We start from the raw sequence: 16,851 nt of genomic DNA on the forward strand, positions 1-16,851 counted from the left end.
GTGCCTCCCTCTCACCATCTGCTTAAATCAACCCTGAGGCTTCAACTCCTCCAAAAGAGGGATGCAGCCAAGGATGGAGCCAGGGGCTTGGAGGGAGAATTCAGCTGAGGCTGGATGAGGTGGGTGGTGAGGAGGATCATCCTCATTAGCTGAGCTGTTTCTTTTTTTGTTTGTTTTGGGCTGTTTCTTTTCTTCTTGCCCACAGCAAGAGGGTCTTGGGCTCACTCAAAGAGCTAGAGTGGTCCCCTGTGCTCAGTGCCAGTGGAAGAGGGAGAGGCTTCCAGGGAGCCTGTGGAGCTCTTTGGAAACCCAGGGCACAGGGAATATTTTTCTGGGGTGCCCTGACCCCCAGGGGAGCACTGACTTTGACCCTCATTCACGGAGAAAGTTTCCTAGACTTCAAGATAGGCTAGAATCCACAAAAATGTGGAATAGATAATAGAGAACAGTGTAGGTGTGTCACTTGGTGAGAAATTGAGGGTTTGGGATTTTTAGTATGTTGTGGATAGAAGCAAGATGGAGGGCACGGGGTGCTGTCCTGGGTTTCTTCTTCATGCTTCTTCTTCCTTCTTCGTATTGAGTTTGGGTGGCATTTTGTAATCGGGCAGAAAAGTCCCCATTGCAGCTCTTTGGGATCAGTTGTTGGGTTAAAAGGGAAAATAATCTAGGTGTCAGTTCTTAATTGGATAGTTTAGTCTTAAAAGGCCTCTTAACAAGAGACTGTTGGCCATTTTGTGCCTTCTAAAGAAAAGCTGCTGAACTCACAGTAATGAGATTGTTTCACTGATAAGAAATAATAAACACTTGAGTCCAAACATGAACTGCTGTCTCAAGTACCTTCAATCCAGACCCAGAAAAACCAACAGAGCTCAGAGCAGCCAGCAAGAAGGCAAGGAAAAGCCCTGCAGGGGAGTGGCTTGGCTAAGGAAGGAAAAATAGAGGGAGGCAAGTAAAGAGTTAAAGCAGGGATGAGAACGCTGGCATTTACAAATGACTTGGCATTTCATCCCCCTGGATGTGGTGACTGACACAGAGTTTCCAGCAGGCTCACGTGTCCCAAGGAGAGTGGTGAATATGCCCAAGATGCCTGCTGCTTTAGTCACTTCACTTCCGGAGAAAAGACAGCATCCTTTACAAAAGGGTTTTTTCTTTTTGGTTTTGCCATTCTTTTTTTTTTTTTTTAATTTTTTTTAAACTTTCTTTTTAAAGAAGCTGATTCCATGCGAGCCGTGAATGGGGATGCACCTACTGGAGTGATGTTGGGACAGCATCTCTGTGCTGTGTGTAGAAAGGCAAGGGGGAAATTGCAGCTCATAGCCTTTAACCTTTGGAAATTCACTATGCAGACGAGTTGTTGAAAAATTTATATTCCAGGGTTTGCCCACGGAGTGGTGTCAGGCACTGTTTGCTCTCATGTTTTGCTGAAGGGGGAAAAAAAATCCTGCTTTTGAAAGAAACAGAAACTCCATCATTATCATCATCATCATCACCATCACAGGATCATCCTGGACGCTGTGTTTTTGTGTGATAAAATTGCATGAAATTGCTTCCTCCGCACACACTGATTGCAAAATTCCTTGGATGCAAGGGCAGCTACAAACTTTACAGTCCAGAAATTTTGCCAGCTGAGGCTATGAGAGCAGAGAAAGGGAGAAATCCAGATGACCTTTTAAAGGTGAAGACAGTGTGGGAGGAGGCACTGAGAAAGTCTGTGCTTGGTCCACCTGGGAATAGGTTTAAATTACATGAAAGCACAAGGCTATAAGTAAACCTGAAAGCCAGGCACCTATACCCCATTTGGAATCAGGTTTGTAAAGGCTGAGAAGCAAAGAGAAAGTTAAACCAACCACAGAACCACAATTTTGTGGCACAAGACCCCTCATAGTCTTTGACAGCCATCCAGGCTTAAACCTTCCAAGGAGGTGGGTGCAGAGTTTAGAGGAGAATAGGCTCTCCACTGAAGGATGCAGCTTTTTTCATCTGTGCAGTCCACTTAAAAAGTTAATTTACTGCTTTCGTGTCAACCTTTTTAATGGTATGCCATTAGATAAATGAAGAAATCTCTGAATTTTTAGACCATAATAGTTGCTAACCTACTTTTTTGTATTATCTTGCAGATTTCCTTCAGATTTCTTTTCCTTCCAGTAAGCAGAAAACCAGACAAATGCTTGACCACTGACATTTTTGCTATAAAATGTTATCAAATGTGGCTGCCAGCTTCCAGATCCTAGCATTCCTGAGGTCATCTCCACTAGGCCATGAGATGATGGACAACTGATATGTTTTCCAATGCTTCCAAATCCCTTTTTAGATGTAGTGAAAGCAACAAAAACCCACACTGTGTGTCCCTAGGAGATACTCCACAGAGTGATCCATCTTCCTGGAGCTCTTTTCAGTTGCTGTGAAGCTGCATCAATGAGATTGCAATGGTACCTCAAGGTTCTGATTGGGAATCTGAAAGCTGATGACAACTTTGTGTTGCTTTGCTTGGCTTGTTTCTCTCTCTGGTTTTCCAGCACCTCTCCAGAAAATTAGTTCTACAGTATTTGCAGTTTTGTTCAGAATGCACAGCATTGTTGACATAAGAACCATCTGACAAAAGGATTTTTTTCCATCGGAAAAAAAACATTTAAAGCATTTTAAGTTTTCTTAAGTGATCTTAATACGATTGTTATTATTTTCCTTTCCTCTCTCCTTTTTTTTTTTTTTTTTATTTGAAGACAGACCAAAGAAAGAAAAAGGTTACATTTGTTTTCTTTACGTTTCTGGCCAAAAAGGATCAACAAATATTATTGAAACCCTTCTGATTTTAGAAGTCCTGTGTACAGCACTGGGAAGGGGGGGGGGATGTGTTATTTACCTATTTAATGGAAAATTTCTTGTACACCCACATTTTCAGCAGGCCTGTTCAGAGAGCTACAGAAGAATACTGCAGTTGCCCAGCCAACAAAGTTCCAGCACAGCTACAAAATGCATATACCAGTAAGGTATGGGCAAGCCACAGATTTACACAGCAGCACAGCCAGGTCATCTGCTTGGCTTTGCATTTATTTTCTTCCTAGCAGCTCACAGCATTTGGTTTGTTGTTTTTTTGGCTGCTGCCAAGCACTGAGCTGATGCTTTCACAAAACCACCAAGCCTCCCTGTGATTCTTCACTGCTTTTCTCACTGCCTTGAGGAGCTCTGTATCTCTCAGGGAACTTTACCTGCTTGTTCACCTCCTGTTTTCCAGGTCAGTTATGGGTGTGTGGAAGAGCACAGGTCACTGTAGGGGGGTGACCTTTGCAGGAAATGGCCATTATCCCAGTTCTTCTGCTTCCTTTTTATGAAATATCCATACCTGTCAAGACTGTCCCAATTGTGCCATGATTGCTTAGAGGCCTCAGGTGAAGGGAATTGTCAGGTGCTGTAGGAAATCCAAGCAGATGATATTGTGTGAAAGACCCTTATGCAAATGTTTGTTCATCTCTTCAAAGGCCTGTGAGAGGCTTTTCTTTACATAAGTCATGCTAACAATCTCCTCAATTGCATTTTATTTATCCAGGTGCCCTCTGGTTCTGTGCCTCAATGTAATCTCTGTGTTTTGGTGCTCTTAACAGACCTGTCGTTTCCTAGAGTCTTAAAAAAATATTAAATTAAAAAAAAAAAAAAAAAAATCAACCTTCAGTCCTGCAGTACCAAGAGTGTTTGAAGTGAGAGGTTGCAGATGCTGGTCATAATTCAGCTGTCCATCCTTTGTATTTCTTGCTGAATGCCCACTGCCTGTTAATTTCATCAGCCTGTGCTGCAAATTCTCCCATAGCAACTTCAGTCCTGGAGAGATGCTCTGGTGGGTGCCCCTTTCACTCCTTCCTTCTTCCCCAGAAAAAAAAGAGTTTTCTGGAGGGCAAACCCTGGTTCTCAGCAGTCCATGGTGGGGCTCAGGACTCGTTTACCCTCCCCACTCTCCCCTGAGCTCAGCTGTCAGTCAGACCTAGTGACTCTGCTGAGCTTTCTGCTCCTCATCATGCAGAAAGAGGACGTAATAAATCACTCAAAACCTTCTGGTTTTCTGCCTGCATTTCTGCCTTTTGTGCCACAGTTAATTTCACCTTTACGTTCTTTTCCTGGAAACAATTTCAGCTTGTGGAATTCTTGATTTTTCTCTTTAACCACGTTGGCTTTTTCACTCTCCTTGTTGTTTTACAGGTCTTTAGATACAGCTGAATAAACTGATAAATGTGACAGTGATGCTGAAAGGGACAGAAACAAGCTCAGTCAAATAAGAGGAGGCTTGAAAGCGAAACATAAACTCCTACTTATCTTTTTTTGCTGCTTTCCCTATGTTCCCCATCAAAAATAAACGAACAACAATAACAAATAAAATAAAATTTGATATTTTTTTTCCCCCAGAGCTAGATGTTTACAAACATAAGTCCTTATTTCAGCCAAGTGCATTTCTGTGCTTCAGCAAACAGGTCTGGGCTAAGGAGGAAAGGCCCTCCTTCAGTAAAGCGATGATGATAGAGTTGAATTCTGATTTGCTCCATGAATTTCTTGGGTTATGACTATAATTCAGTGCTTCCCTTCTCTTCCATTCCCCCTTTTCCCCAGAGTTTAGCTCTGTAGGGTGGGAGCAGGGTGGATTGCTCTGCTGCTGCTGCTCTCTGTCACTGCTGGTCCTTGCAGAGGCTGGCCGAAACATTACAATTTTTAGTGATATTGCCTGGATCCACTCAAACTGAGGCTGCTACTGTAAGAGGTGGAGACATTCTTTTATCCCTCCCTCCTCCTTGGCTCAGGTCTGCATCATTTGCCAGAACTCCTGTTCTTCATTAGAGGGAAATCCTCTAAATCAAAGGATGGCTCAAATAGCTTAATTGACTTTGGAAATGGTCTTATGATGGAAATGGGGGTGGTACCACAGCATTTCTGTTTGGAAAAAAACAGTCCAAAAGCTTTTTAACAAAAAGTTAAAATGCTGGTAGTCAAAAATTATTGGACACCTAATTTCTGCATACTATTAATCTGCCAAAAATACCTTTTTACTTCAGCTGTCTTCACTGTGCTGATACACTCCAGATTTCTTTCACTCCCACATTGCCCTGTCTTTTTTAGATTGAAACATAAGAAGTGTTTAATACAAAAGTAATTGCTATCCCAAAGCAATTCCCCAAAGAAAAATGAGTTTTTCTCAGTATTTTTTTTTCTCTTACCAGAAAGGGGGCTTATGCCTTTTCTCTCCTCCAAAATTTTAAAACAAAAGCTTTGATGTGAACACACAAGTCTGAGGAAAACCAAAAATAAGTCTTTGACCTTTTATTTCCTTTCCTCCCACCCTGCCCCCCTATTTTCCTCCTTTTTCCAGTCCAGAAGGAGACAGAAGTGCAAGTTACAAAGAAACACACCAAATTAAGTGTTCTCCCTGAAAATGACGGCTGGTAAATCCCCAAAGTCCTCACCTGGAGGCTATTTGTGGAATATGTAGGGAAAATATTTTTCAAATGCTGAGCAATATTTTCAGCCAATGTTCACGCTGATTCCTTCCCGAGTAGGAAGAGCACAACTCAAAACCCACATAGCTCTTATTCCATCCCCTCAGCTTTGATAATTCATGCTGAACTATCACCAGCTGTTCCACAGAAGCGTTGTGTGCACCGAGGGTGCTGATGGATGGGAGGATGGAGCAGAGACCAGCGCTGCTGTGTGCCACCAGCCAGCCCAGCGGGCTGGACCAGCCTGGCTGAAGTGCAGCCCTGAGCAGGGAGGGCTGGCCTGATGCCCAGACCACGACAATGAAGGCTGAATCACTCCCACACTCCTGTCTGGCCTGACTTTGCACCTGCAGAACCACCTGGGAGACTCTGGATGAGCAGACATCCCCTGCCATGGTCAGTGCCTGGGGCAGCTGTGGAGATCTTTACTCCCCATCATCACAGGCCAGGGGTGAATTCTTGTCTCCTTGGGCTGGCGTGGGTGTGTTTTCTGCAGCAAAAAGCCCCTCTTGGTTGCATGTTTTGTGCCAGTTCCATGGGCCCACAGCTTCTCCCTAAGTCTTCCAGGAATACCTGGTTCAGTGGGTCCATTTTTGTTCCTCCAAGGTTTGCAGGAATCCCTGGTTTCATGGACCCACACTTTCTCCCCAGTGCTTCCAAAAATCCCTGGTTCCATAGCCCAGGTTGTCTCCCTAAGGCTTTTAGGAATCCCTGATCCCATGGCCCCACATCTTCTCCCTAAGGCCGGCAGGAATTCCTGGTGCCATGGCCCACATTTTTTCTCTAAGTCATCCAGGGATCCTGGATTTGTATGGGTCCAGATTTTTCTCCCTAAAGCTTGAAGAAATCCCTGGTTAAATGGGTCCACTTTATTTTCTCCAAGGCTTCCAGGAATCCCTGGTTCCACAGGCCCAGGTGGTCTCCCTAAGGCTTCTAGGAATCCCTGATCCCATGGACCCACATTTTTTCTGCAAGTCTTCCAGGAATCCCTAGTTAGATGGGTTTTTTATTTCTCCAATGCTTCCAGGAATCCCTGGTTCCCATGGGCCCACATCTTCTCCCTAAGGCTTTTAGCTACCCCTGATCCTATGGCCCCACATCTCCCCAAGCCTTGCTGGAATCCCTGGTCCCATTGGATCACATTTTCCAGGAATCCCTGGGTCCACATTTTCTTCCAAAGGCTTTAAGAAATCCTTGGTTAAATGGGTCCCTTTTTTTTTTTTTTTTTTTCCCTTTTTCCCCTCCAAGGCTCCCAGGAATTCCTGGTTCCATAGGCCCAGCATGTCTCCCTAAGGCTTGCAGGAATTCCTGGTTCCATGGGCTCACTTTTTTTCTCTAAGTCATCCAGGAATCCCTGGGTCTGCATTTTCTTCCCAAGGCTTGAAGAAATCCCTGGTTAAATGCGTCCATTTATTTTTTCTCCAAGGCTTCCAGGAATCCCTGGTTCCATTGGCCCCCACATTTTCTCCCTAAGGCTTGCAGGAATCCTGGGTTCCCATGGGTTCACATTTTCTCCCTAAGGCTCCCAGGAATCCCTGGTCTAATGGGCCCACTTTCTTTTTTTCCAAAGTTTGCAGGAATCCCTGATTCCATAGGCCCAGGTTGTCTCTCTAAGGCTTTAGGAATCCCTGATTTCATGGACCCACATTTTTTTTGTAAGTCTTCCAGGAATCCTGGGTTCCCATGGGTCCACATTTTCTCCCTAAGGCTTGAAGAAATCCTTGGTTAAACGGGTCCTCTTTCTTTTTTCCTCCAAGGCTCCCAGGAATCCCTGGTCCCATGGGCCCACATTTTTTTCTAAGTCATCCAGGAATCCCTGGGTTCACATTTTCTTCCTAAGGCTTGAAGAAATCCTTGAATGGGTCCACTATTTTTTCCCTCTAAGGCTTGCAGGAGTCCCTGATCCCATGGCCCTACATTTCCCCCCCAAGTCTTCCAGGAATCCTTGATTCCACCAAGTATTTTTTTTGTCAACAAAGTATTTGGAAAGCAATGACACTTTTGCACCACTTTCACACAATCTGCTTTGGGGGGGCTCTGATACTATTATATTATTAATTATTATATTATTAACTATTATTGGGGGGGGAACTGAACTATAATAAGGGAGGATAAGTCTTTCTTGTGTTTGTTGGTCATTTAGAGGTTTCAAGCAAAAATATTGCCATGTTTTTGTGCTGGAAAAGGTAAAATAAATGTTATGTTCAGAGAGCTTTTCTCATCTTGCCAATATTTTGCAGGAAGACCTGAAGAATAGGACCCAATTTCTGCACAGTTAATCCTTTTCAAGACATAGGAGGTTTCAGTAATCACTGATGTCATTCTACATTATGGAACCTTTCTCTTCTCGTCCTTCCCCTCTTGTTTGACTCTTTACAATTCTTTACATTTATTTTCTCCTTCCACTATGAAAGGCCAAAGTCCAAACTTCTTAGTGACTTGGCAGCTATATTCTTGTACAACATGAGCAAAACGGAACATAACAAAGGATAATATAAAAGATTTTGTTGAGAAGTGATGGTAGGCAAAACTTATATGCAGGTAGAAGTTTTATGAGGATTGGAAGTGTCACACTGATAAATCCAAAAGAAGGGATCAAGTCTCAGAGCCCTGATTTTACAAGAAATTTGTGCTGTGGAATCCCTACAGATCATCACCTCCATTGGGTGCAGCTGGCTTGGAGCAGTTTTTGTGTTCACAAGCAGAATGGTAGAACCTTACTCTGATCCTGCTGTCCTGCCTAGGTTTTAGTTTATTGTCTTGGTATGGAAGAGAACCTGTGCTCTTAAAGCATTTAGAAATAAAATGAAAAAAATTACTCGGACCCTCATTTTTTAAATTAGAGAGCTAATAATAGCTGCAAAGAACTTAGATTGCAGATTCCTTAAATAAAAAGAAACATGTGAGGGTGACCTAGAGTGTTTGATGTTGCCTCAGACCTCCTTTGGTTTTGTTGATCATTTTATCTTCCTTCTTTTTTTCCTCTTCTTCCTTCTCCTTGCTTTTATTGTTTCTTGTGAGCAATTCAAGGTTTAAATAAGAGACTGTATCATCTTCACTTGACTTGGCTTATTCTGAAGCCTCTGCCATCTCTAAATTAGATATTTTTATTTTTTTTTTGCCTGGGGGAGGGGTGGTGGTAGTGAGAGAACACATGGAACCACAGAATGGGAGAAAGTGTTTTGTGATTAATTGTGTCACAAGGAAAACAAGGATTTTCCAGTTCTGATTTTTCCTTCCTTTTGCCCTAGAGCTGCCTGTGCAGGGCAGGAGGTGCTGAGAGCTGAGCTGCACTTAGAGAAACAGCTCTGCAGTGCTTCTCCTTCAGGGAGATGCTTTGGTTTTCTTTTCCATCTTCCCCAGTTCAGGCAGGCAGCATGCAGCCCGGGAAGGGGCAGAGGGAAGAGGAAGCCTCCCTGATTCACTGTGGCAACGTGCTCCTCCTTTGATTTCATGCAGGATGTGCAGCAGACTGGACCCCCCTGTGTCTTTCTGACACCCCTCCAAGGCCCTCTTCGCTGTGATATCTGAACAGAACATGATCTTCAGCACTGCTGTCTTCCCAGGGCTCCTCTAAAGCCAGTACAAGCACACTCCTCAGTTCTAGTAACCATGGATTATCCTTGTGAGCAATTATTTTTATCAGCATTTGATGGATATGGGGCTCATGAAGGGAAGAAAACTGTGTTTCAACACCAGCACCTCTCCAGCCTCCATAACCTTTATAATTTTCTGCCAGGTGCCATTTGCTTTCTAAGTAACTTGGCTCTTCTTTATGGTCAAAATCTTGGGCACTTTTGAATTACGAAATCACAAAGTTATCTGACAATGGAAATCTGTAATACATTAGGGCCTGTGGAAATATGGATTAAAACCAGTCCCTGCCTTGGAGATGTGACAGTTCCCTCTGCAAGGACACCACTTAGAGGGAAGTGAAGTCCCCAGGTGCTGCCCAGGTGGGATCCAGGGGTGTGTGTGTGGACATGGACATGCCTGGATGCTCTGCCCCTGAGGCAGTGAGTACCAAAAACCTGCATGGAATGGCTCATTCAAGAGATTTTGTTGTTGCAGAACTGGAAGGGCAAGTAAAGCTGAATGTGAACTTGCCTCAGTTGTTTTTTGTAAGGCAGAATGCCTTCAAAGCAGCATAGCACTTTCTCATAAATATAGTGCAGTAAATCCTTCCCTTGAAAAGGGTTCCCATATCCACATTTCAGTCCCAAGGGTGATGTTTTCTGTGATGTAAAGCTTTTTCCTCTTCTGTGAGGTTCCCCACATGTCCAATCTGTGATCCCACTGGCTCACAGAGGATGCTTGCAGCATTGTGAGGAGGAGATTTTCCCTGGGAATCATCCCAGCTTGCAGCAATGGCTGTTCTGTGTTTGAATCTGCCTGTCCTCCTAAGATGTGCTTGCCAAAGGGGAGATTTTATATGTGTGGAGGGAGCATTGGAGTAGTAACTTCCTGGCACTTAGATTTGCAGCAGGTCTAAGAAAAAACATCCGTGTGCCTTCACATCGTGAAAGAGGTGTTGGAAAAAACCTTGCCATCAATTGGTGCCCACAGAGAAAACCATGGTTAAAAGCAGCAACCCCAGATGATCAGAAATGCTCAGTGGATAAAGGACTCACGGCCTGATTTAGTTTTTATCTGTGCTAAAGGGATTTTGTAAAATTTTTTGTTGCTTGGTTGGTTGTTTCTCTTTTTTTTTTCTTTTTTTTTTCTTGAAGGAACTGTATGGGTTTATGCTTCTGGCAAAGACAAAAAAAGAACCATAGGGTTCAAATTATTTTGTGCACTTGGAAAGAAGTTTGTTCTGTCAGAGGTAGGAAAAGATATGAAGTGAAAGCAAATCTCTGCCTGTATTTGCATATTTTAAAAACTAGAGCCAACTCTGATTAGAGTCTGAATGAAACAGAATCCTTGTCAGGCCTTTTTTTTTTCTTTTTTTTTCTTTTTTTTTTTCTTTTTTTTTTCCCCCTGCTGAGAATGAAAGTAGAAGGATAAGTGATTTGTTTCAAGATAATTAGGCCAATGTAATCAGAGTTATGCTGGCTGGGGCAGTCTGAAGGGAAGATCAAAGTGTTCAGGATACTCCAGAAAAGCCCATCAAGATGGTCTTTCCACCAGAGAACTTGCAAAGACGAGCACAATACTTGGAGGAAGGATGAAGTTTTACTCTCTGACTCATCACTTCTTGTCAGAAATGGAGATCTCTCTGCCAGATGGAGAAAATAGGAGGGAGCTCTGCTTGATCATCTGTCTAAGGACTGGTGGGAGATGATGAGGGGAAAGGAGTCATCATGAAGGCATTGTTCTTCATGAAAAAATGAGAGACAGCAAGCTCCAAGTGCCTCGTGTGACATTCCCACAGACAGGAGCTGGTTTTCCATGTTATGTCCTTGTTGCTGGTCTGATCCTCTTGGTGTTCTTAGAGCACTGTGCCATTCCTCTTCAAATATTTTCACAAGCAGCATATTATGAAATGCCATTCTTTGAGATATTTGACTCTCTGAGTGGGTTAAATAATTGACTTTTTGTTATAGGCAAGCTGTTAATGCATGTTTAATAAATGTTCATTTTACAAAGAATCATCTGCAACAATTTTAGAGGAATCTCCACACTTCTTGAGGGTACCAGATATATTTTACACTACATATATGGGCACCATTAATTTCACATGACTTCAAATATCCCTGCCTGCAAATTGTTAGGCTATTTTCCTGTCAGCAACATTTTCACATTAAGATTTTGCTGTACAGCCACCTCAGCCTAATTAAAGGCATTTGGAATGGGATCTTCCAATTGAGTTGGCCATAGGAAATTCTGTGACAGAATTGGTAGATGTGATTTTGGTGTGTTGTGCCTGTCTCATTCAGAAAGGGGGGAAGAAAGGAGGAAATTTCCATTTAGATATCACCTTGCTGTACGGTGTCTTTTCCTTGCTTTTTTACATTCAAATATATTTTCTTCTGAATTGTAAAAGGAGAGAAACTGACATGTTTTCATGTGGAAAACAGTTTTAAGTAATCTCTCCTGCTCTAATTCCAGAGGTCAGTCTATTGACATAAGAGAATGGTGAGACAAAAACAAATTTAAACTCAAAGGGACACATGCAATGTAAAATGAAATTTTCATTTTGTAGCCACCTTGTAGACAATAAGAGAATTATAAAATGTGGTTTTTGCCCATTTTACAACCTCTGCCTTTGCTAGAGATGTGTGTGATCTTAATTAATTTGTGAGATTGACTTGGAAATCCAACACTTGTTGCTTTGCAGACTGGCCTGAGGTGCCCAGTGTGCTGTGAAGATAATAAAGGTGCTGGGACAGTCCCTTACCCTGTCCAGGCTTCAACCTGGGGCAGTTTGTGTGGCAAATCTTGTGAGAAATGTGTTGAGGTGGCTAAATGCAAACACCCACAGCAATGCCACCCTTTTACACTTAAAACACAGATCAAAATCTCTGCCACTGAAGAACTTTCAGGGTGAGGTGTCTTTCAATGCTGTGTTTTCCTTGCAAACAATACCTGTGAGTAACATAACCCAAGTTACCTGGATCTTACTTACAGCAAGGACTTGTCCTTATCTAAAACGTGGCTGATATTAAACCTGCCAGCCCCTTTGAGGTGTTAATAAAACAATGCTGGGGTAAAAAAACACAAGTCAGGATAGTTAACCCTAATTTAAGGGGCAAAGTACTCCCACATCTGTGAAGGCCACGTTTTTAAAACTGGTATTTCTCCAAGGAATTTCTTCTGCTATGACTCTTTGGGCAAAGTGTCCCTTCCAGTGTTCCCAGCCCCACTGATAAAATTATGGGGGCAGAATTTTAGATCCTTCCTGCGAGGCACATACAGGATTTCCCTTCTTCACAGTTTCCTTTGTGTTTAAGAGGTTTCAGCAGTGTTAGGAGGGTTTAATGCCAAAGCAAACCCATGCCCATCGAGATCCAATCTCACCCACTGCGTGTTTATTTGTGTCCCTGCAGGAAGATTTTCCTGCCAAGGTACCTGACCTGTGAGTGCTCAGAGGTGAGCAATAGGGATCTCAGGAATCCACAGTGGGAACAGGGGAATCCCTTCTCAGGGACACCACTGAGAGAGCTGCAGAAGCTTCAGAAGTCTTTTTGGAGCAAGATGAGCCTTTCCCTGCAGAAAGGGCAAGTAAGGGGAGCAAAAGAGCTTCAAGCTGCACAAGTGAACCAAAGAGCAGAATGCTGAGAGCTGGCACTGTGATCTCCTGCCTTACATATCCCCAGATGCATCTAAGCCTCTCCCAGCACATATTTTTGCACAGAAGTGGACAAAATAAGCCACTTGAAGGAAACTTAAGGGGTGTTACTGGGATTATTTTCCTGCACATGTTAAGCAAGCACAGGACAGTTCCTTGATTCTGGTTTTAACCCAGCTATGAAGAAAAAGAGTGCAATAAAAATCATGTTTTAGCTCTTACATTTAGGCCTAATTGTGGCTCCATATATATAGAAACATTATGAAACCACAGCACATCTTCCAAGCAATGTAAATTGTGAATTACAGGCTCCTGCTCGGTGCGCTTTGAAGATTTTCTAGTTTGTGTACAGATATTCCACTTCCTGTTGAAAAAAGCGAAAGAGATGTCTGTGAAGTCAGATCAATCCTTCTGTATTTCAACTGGAAATCACCATTTGGGGTTTCAGTCGTTTACATCTGTGGAATAATTTATGGCAACAGTAGATCTGTAATACAGCCGTGTCTACTCTCAGTGTGGTTACAGTTAATGATTTCTGTGCTTTCTGAAAGAGTTTTGGGGCAGGGGTGATTGAAATTCTCTCTCTCTCATTTAAAAATAAGAGGCCAAATTAATCAGGATCAAGTGTTTTCAGTGCTTTTCACAAACTTGTTAAAAGGGATATCACTCAGAGGCATGGAAGTGATACAGGGAGCTACGTGTGGCCACACTGGTAATGCCCCTGCTTGTATAAAATTGCCATTGACATCCAAAATCTTCTCTAAAATTGTGGTCTTTGATGTGTGTTGAAATAAAGGCTCCCTTGAAATAAAGATGAAGCTAAAAATATTACAAGTAGCTTCAGCATATCACAGAACACAGCAGACTTGAATATTTAATTAATATAGGCCCATTCCTCCTTTGGGTTGTAGTGTTCAGACTACAGACCTATGGGACAATTTTCTCCTTTTCCTAGAAGTTTAAAAATGCATGGAGGATTTGTGACTAGATCTCCTGAGTGGTTTGTTAGTGCTTTTGCATTCTAAAAATACATTGGCTATTTTTTTTTTAAATTCTTTGGTAAAGTTTCTGGCCGTGTTATGCCCTTGGTTGTGTCCACTTTCTCTCCCTTTCTGCTTCAAGTTTGGAACTCCAAGGCTTTCTTTTGGGTTTTATCAAATTACACACTGAAGAAAGATGTGCATTTCAGAAACAGATGGATTTAATGTGCATGAAAATAAATGCCTTTTAAAGAAACTAAATTAGTAGTTCCACTTCTACCCCTTTTTATTGAAGACAGAGCTCTGAGATCTCTGCTCTAAAACACAACTTTACAAACATCAGCAAAATAGATTTATTTGCATGGGAATTTAACAGAACATCACAGAAACCTTGAGCAACAGCAAATCTGATGGTTTCTAGTACACATGAAAGGCACTGTGACAGTACTAATAAAAATATATATAAAAATGGCTTTATGAATCCATAACCAGTGCATATTTCAAGACTCTTATTCACCATATATATTGAATGCACCTGCAGATTCACAGCTGCCCATGTCTCTAAACATTTCCCTTATAATGAAATTAACTGGGAGCAAGATTTTTCTTTTTTTTTTTGGTTTCTAATTAGTGTTAATTCCTTTTCAAGGTGTGTTGTTTTTCCTAATGAACTGAAAACCAAAAGAAAGACCAGTTTCTTTTTGTTTGGGTTTTTTGTTTTGTTTTTTTTTCCCTTTAGGAAGCACCTGGCTCCCACAAAACAACATTACATAGAAAATGTGAAGCAGAAGAGCTGCTCTTTCTGCCCAGCATGGGCCACCAAATATTGCTTTTGCTTTGGTGCAAAGGAACTTCTTAATTTGGCTGAATTTGAGGAGAAATGGGTTAAACTGCTGTGGGAGGATAAAATAGAGAGAGCTGTGGATATTTCCCATGGGACAGAGCTGTCTCCTGTGGATGTGACTCCTTCATTGTGTGCATTTGTCTCAATCTGGAGTCTGAACATTCTGTGGAAATAATCCAGCTTCAGGATTCTTTGTGGCGTTCCTGTGCCAGATAAAAATGGCAAAATTACAGCAATCCTTCACCCCCGCAGGCACCACTTGGGCACCTGACTATGCCTGTGATTAATCAATCCACTTATTGATGCTCCCGACCATTAATTCAGAATCAAGTCCCCCCTTTTATTTCTGCAATTCTTCCCTGCCTGAGCCCTTCAGGGAATAAAAATCCACTGCTTGGAGCTGCAGGTGTGCTTTGGGGCTTGGCTGAGCCCCTGCCCAGCCAGCTGGGTTTGCAGAAGTGCCCCCTGCTCCCTCGTTCCTGGAGGCTCTGATTTGGGAAGGAATTCTCTGAAACCAGCACTGAGGTGTGTGCCTGTGAGCTTTTCCTGACCGGTGACACATGGAGATCATCCCAGGGTTGTGCTATATCAAAATAAGCTGCTTCCTCAGCGGGAGGAAGGGAACCAGACCATCAAAGATGAAAATAACAGTTGACAGAAGCATTCATCCTTCTTTGTAGAAAGCAAGCATTTTCCTCTCAGAAGTGCCTGGGGTTCTGTTAGCAATTGATGAGCGCCCAGCACGTGACAAGTCAGCTCCAACCAGCAGCAAAAACCATGCACTCAGCTTTGTTGTCTGATTTCCCTGATGCAGCAAAACAGTTTTGTGTCACAAGAGTTGCTTTTCTTCTGCCAACCCCTCTGCCAGCAAATGGCCACACTCCAAGGATGTATAGAACCTCCCAGATGAAAATAAATGCCAATTTTGAAGTATGTTTTAGAGCCTTAATAAAGTTTTTTTTTTTTCAGATCATCAGCTAATCTTCAAACTGAAAAGACTTTTATTTTAAGTTTTCCTCAAATGGATCATCCGTCTCTAGTGTGTGTTTCAATGATCTCAAAGACTGTTTGAATTTAGGGCTTTTTTTTTAATGCTTCCTTTCTCAACTTGCAATTAGATGATTCAGTATTTCGAATGAATGCAGCTGATCCAGCCACACTTTACAACATAAATGTGCTGAACTAGCATCAGTTTTAATTCCTTAATTTTACACTGTGTTTCAAATGAGAGAATTGGTTACTTTGGGGTTTGTCTGCAGCTATTGTAAATCCACATTTCTCCCCTCCCACCTCCACCTGAAGCTTATGAAATAAGTCAGAATCAGGGCGTTGACATGCTGCATCTGGCTGGGAAATTGTGTGATTCCTGAGGACTGGAATCCCAAAACCCTCGGAAAAAAAGGAAAAATTGCCACCATGAATCATGGAGCACCTACGTTCTCCTCATACATTTTATTTAACAACCCTCCACCAGATAACCTGGTTATCTCATCACTTTACTGGGTCCCAGGCCCTTGGTAACTAATATAAATGTAATGCAAACACGCTCATGGGCTCTGAAAAAATCCAGCCAGCCACTTTGGAGAGGGAGGCTGGGCGTGGGGAGGTGCACAGTGGGGAATGTTCCTGGTAGATAGCACAGCTGGGACACAGCAGAATTATCTCCCCATTCCCCTTGGTGCTCTTTGTGCCACCCAACCCATTTGGGTACCCCTTTAAAAAAAATAAAAATAAAATATCGTGGTGGAGCGAGGCCTCTGTGGTTCAAAGGTGTTTGGGGCTATAAAAATCAGGGCTGTGGGGAAGGGGGGTGGGATTTTTGGGGTTCCCCTGGGGCAGGGGGAGGTGCTGGTGCAGGCTCACTCCTGGAGCACAGCGTGCCTTCAGCAGGGGAAGGGCTGTACAGCCACGCTGTACAAATTTGCTGGGAGGAAGGCAAACAAAGGAGTCAAGAGATGTACACAGGTGATAACAAGGTAAATATTAGAGAAGTTGGCCTGCATTATACTCATAGAATGGGATATCAGCAAGGAACAAATAGTCAGACATTCATGGCTGGTTGGTTAGGCTGAGAACAGCACCAGCCTGGGCTGATAACACTCCAGCATGCTGTTGGTACAACTGAGACTGAGCAGAGCATTTGAAAGCAGATAAAAGGAAAAAGAGGTCAGGATCTCTCCACTTTTTTTGCCTTCTGGGCTAGTGTTTGCTTTCCTGGGGGAAAGAACCGTGGCAGCAGAGTGTGGTGTGAGGCAAAGACCTCTCAGTTTCTCCCTTTCTCAGTGATTTAGAGACCCTTTGCCCTGAGAACATCACATCTTG

The sequence above is a fragment of the Haemorhous mexicanus genome, chromosome Z, assembly GCF_027477595.1.
Source record: "Haemorhous mexicanus isolate bHaeMex1 chromosome Z, bHaeMex1.pri, whole genome shotgun sequence".
Classification (NCBI taxonomy): domain Eukaryota; kingdom Metazoa; phylum Chordata; class Aves; order Passeriformes; family Fringillidae; genus Haemorhous; species Haemorhous mexicanus.